Raw genomic sequence first — 4,660 nt, 5'->3', positions numbered from 1 at the left:
TTATTTCCATGCATCCTCAAATTTCATCAATAATGTGTACACTATTCTTTTTATTTGCCTGGATATCTGTTGAAACTATTCATGAGTACCAACACACAAACTAGTTGAGACAAGATATGAAAATAAAATCTTCATAGCTGTCACACAACACAAATATATTCGACGATCTACCCCTTTATCCCAGTGCAACCTAAAAACCTAGAGCTCTGATATCACTTTAACTGTCATGCCCCGAGACCGGGCCTAGGCGAGACAGCCGCCGCGCGCCTATAGACCAGAGGCCTATTGTCACGCAAGGCATGATAAAGCAGGCATAAACCAGCAGTGGATCACAAAATCTCATATATTTGGTTTACAAATTTCTTTACATTTACAAATAGGCAAACTACATTAAATTCTCTAGTCACTTCCTACCCACTGGTCCAACCTAATATTGGATGACATCTTCTGGGCATACTTAAGTTACATCGGCTGCATCTAAAAAGACGGAGGAGACAAGGGTGAGTACGATAAATCATACTCAGCAAGCAGATACTTCATTATTCAACAAAAGCAATGGTAAAATGTTGTAGATCAACAAACGAACTGAATCCAAAGGATAAACAAGGTAACAATCACTGGAACATATTTTGCTGGAGATGTGTAAAATAAATAGTATAATCAAAGACGAACAAGGGAGGTATTGGCATCACACGTGACCGCAAGCTTCCCAACCCGGGAGTCACAGGGGTGAAATTTCACACTTTTACGCTCTTAAGAGGGGTACTCCGACGTCGACAGTCTCGACTAGAACCACACAGGTTCCAGAAGAGCAGAGCTCTTGTACCCACTAAGACCCAAACACCTGGACCTACTGATGTCGGTCGCTCCTACGGATCCATCACCGACATGTTCCCGAACAAGGTCCGTCCTTAGTGAAGAACCCAGACAGTCCCATACCTGAACTGTGACCGGTATATTACGTTTGCCGTTGTGACACCAATACAAAATAGGATATGTTTTTGAATCAACGGTAGAATCACTGTAATATCAGTCAAAGACAATACGCGTATGACTTCTCACGAGTACCTCCAAAATACTCTGATTCCATCAACAAATGGAATACGAGGACAACACATCCCTCTCTCAAGGATCAAGAGAGGATCAATAAAGATCAAGGTTCAACAATACAATCAGATAATCAAAGGAACATAACGCATTTGAGGGTTAGTAAAGTAGCTACTTGCCTCAGAAAATAAGACTTCTCCTCTAGAATAATATTCGGCCAGCAAGTAATACCCCATCGTATAAAATCTGATGAACCATACATATGCTAATATTCTTCTTTAGACGAATGCCTCGACACCTCTCTCCATAGCACTTCAAACATGTATGCGCATGCATGAATTCTTCATCTCTCTTACCCTCTTTCTCTCTCATGCTCTCCCCTCTCGTATCTAATTCTCTCTCGGAGTTGTGCTCTGAGCAGCAGCAGGAGCATTGGCCCCGAGACCGGGCCTAGGCGAGACAGCCGCCGCGCGCCTATAGACCAGGAGGACTATAGTCACGCAAGGCGTGATTAATTAAGCATTAACCATCAGTGGATCACAAAAGCTCATATATATTGACTACAGAAATTTCTTTACATATACAAATAGACAAAATACATTAAAATCTCTAGTCGTTTCCCACCCACTGGTCCAGCCTATTCTTGGATGACATCTTCTGGGCATACTTAAGTTACATCGGCTGCATCTAAAAAGACGGAGGAGACAAGGGTGAGTACGATAAATCATACTCAGCAAGCAAATACTTCACTACTCAATAAGGAGCAATGGTATGATGGTGTAGATCAACAGACGAACTGAATTCAAAGGATAACAATGTAACAACCATTGGAATCGTATTTTGATGTAAATGGACAAAAGAACAAAATACCAGATTTAGTAAAAATAGCAAGGAATCTATTGGCGTCACACATGACCGCAAGCTTCCCAACCCGGGAGTCACAGGGGTGAAATTTCACACTTTTACGCTCTTAAGAGGGGTACTCCGACGTCGACAGCCTCGACTAGAACCACACAGGTTCCAGAAGAGCAGAGCTCTTTTACCCACTAAGACCCGGACACCTGTACCTACTTATGTCGGTCGCTCCTACGGATCCATCACCGACACGTTCCCGAACAAGATCCGACCTTAATGGAGAGCCCAGACAGTCCCATACCTGAACCGTGACCGGTACAATAAGTTTGCCGTCGTGACACCAATATAGATGGATGTGTGTTTGAATCAACATTAGGACCACTGAAGTATCGGTCAAAGACAATACACTCATGGCTTTTCATGAGTTCCTCCAAAATACTCTGATTCCATCAACAAATGGATTATGAGGAAAACACATCCCTCTTTCAAGGATCAACAGAGGATCAACAAATATCAAGGTGCAATGATATTACCAGATAATCAAGCAAGACAACAATAAGGAGAGATCAGGAAATTTAGCAAAGCAGCTACTTGCCTCGGATAATATGATTTCTCCTTTAGAATAATATTCTGCAAGAAGATGAAACTCCATCATCTTTGTATAAAATCTGACGAACGCGCATATACTAATATTCTTCTGACGTATGGCTTTGTTCTTCCCTCCATCAGCATCTACACGATCTATATATCCTCAAACATGGACGCATGCATACTTGTATTCTTCATCTCTCTTCTCTTCGCTCTCTCCGCTGGTATGCTCTGTTTCTCTCATGCTCTCTCCTAGTATCTTCTCTTCGCTCTATTTCTCTCATGCTCTCACTCTTGGTGATGAGGATGTGCAAAACGAGTAGCAGCAGCTATTTATAGATGGTGAGCCCAGAGTGAACTCAGCTGAGCTGTTCTTGAAGCACACGATCATCTGGACTCTACCTATTACGTGGCATGCATGCCTTGGTCTACGTGGAGAACCTGGTAAAAGATCTAAGCCGCAATGGCCTTTCACCCTTGCCCCTTGACCCTTCGAACTGCTGGCCCTTTTGCTTGTGCAAAAGCCAAACAAACCTGACCACTATACAAAACCTCCACGTAGCAATTTCTTTGTCCTAAATATCTAAGGGTGCTGAAATTGTCCTAAATATCTAAGGGTGCTGCCAACACAACCTAGCTTCATCTAGTACCAGGCCACGTTGGCCCTCTCATGCAGAGGATTTTACTTAGCTTGTAAGGATAGTACATACGTGTGCATTCTCATCATTACATGCATGCACATCTTCTAGTATTTGGCCATCTTCTCATTACTAGCTAGCCTGTACTAGCCACTAATTTGTATTAATTTGCATACTAACGCCATAACGTGAGTGCATGGATGCTAGTTTACGTGCACATATACATATTTACTTAGTGTGTAATTATATCCATCTAATATTTTATGCATGCAAAAATTACAGCTCTATTTTAATTCTTTGAAACAGGAATCTAGCATAACTTATTTGCCCAATTATTTTATGTTAAACAGATAACAGAAATTTAATACCCAACTTAATTTAAATTAATAACCCAAAAATATGGGTTATTACATCCTTCCCACCTTGTAAGAATTTCGTCCCCGAAATTCAACACTAACATACACACTATATTTTTTTTAGTGGTCAAATATTCTCTGATAATATTTGGGACAGTTTATTGAATTCATGCTCAAAAATTAATTATAAATAATGAAACAAAATTGCAATATTTTCTACAATTTATGGATATATCTGCTATAACATAAGTTGGCAACACTAATCATTTTATTTGGTAAGGTTATTAACAAAAGAGGATAGATGGTGATATAGTAATTCTCCCGTTACTAGATAAATATCACCTGTTGTCTTAAACATGAAAATCTACACAAATAACAAGTCATGAATTAATCTAACAAAATGTATTTATTTCCCATGCATTCTCAAATTTCACCAATAATACGTACGCCATATTTTTATTTTCCTGCATATTTGTCGAAAATATTCGTGAGTAACAACACACAAACTAGTTGAGACAAGATATGAAACTAAATTCTTTATACTTGTCAAACAACACAAATATATAGTGACAAAATTTATTGCCATGAACCATTTTAGTTTATATGGTTCCTCAAGAGTCTAATAATGGTGTAAGCACTTCTTTTTTTCTACCAATTGATAAAAAGATCATTTCTCTAACAATAATTAGTCACAAATATAATCGACGATCTACCCGTTTATCGCAGCGCAACCTAAAAAGCTAGAGCTCTGATACCACTCACGGAGCTCTCCTTATTTATCTGCTCTTCTGGAACCTGTGTGGTTCTAGTCGAGACTGTCGACGTCGGAGTACCCCTCTTAAGAGCGTAAAAGTGTGAAATTTCACCCCTGTGACTCCCGGGTTGGGAAGCTTGCGGTCATGTGTGATGCCAATAATTTCCTTGTTCATTTCGTCTGTTGATCTACACCATCATACCATCGCTCCTTGTTGAATAGTGAAGTATCTGCTTGCTGAGTATGATTTGTCGTACTCACCCTTGCTTCCTATGTTTTTTTAGATGCGAACGAGGTAACTTAAGTATGTTCAACTTAAGTATGTTCAGAAGATGTCTTCATCCAAGACTAGGCTTGACCAGCGGGTGGGAAGCGACTAGAGAATATGATGTCTTTACTCAACTATTTGTAGATGTCAAGGA

General features: G+C 40.0%; 1 long non-coding RNA gene across 1 annotated transcript; it reads right to left on the bottom strand.

Moving 5' to 3' along the window:
• Positions 1-1,580: 1,580 nt before the first annotated feature.
• On the bottom strand, positions 1,581-4,237 carry LOC123137856 (uncharacterized). Its single transcript, XR_006468551.1, has 2 exons — positions 2,204-4,237; positions 1,581-1,734 (listed from the first exon to the last, which is right to left on the bottom strand). It is a non-coding gene; the product is annotated as an uncharacterized lncRNA (long non-coding RNA).
• Positions 4,238-4,660: the final 423 nt, after the last annotated feature.

The sequence above is a fragment of the Triticum aestivum genome, chromosome 6B (assembly GCF_018294505.1).
Source record: "Triticum aestivum cultivar Chinese Spring chromosome 6B, IWGSC CS RefSeq v2.1, whole genome shotgun sequence".
NCBI lineage: Eukaryota > Viridiplantae > Streptophyta > Magnoliopsida > Poales > Poaceae > Triticum > Triticum aestivum.
Note: the sequence above shows the minus strand (reverse complement) of the source record. Positions and strands in the feature narration are given on the sequence as shown.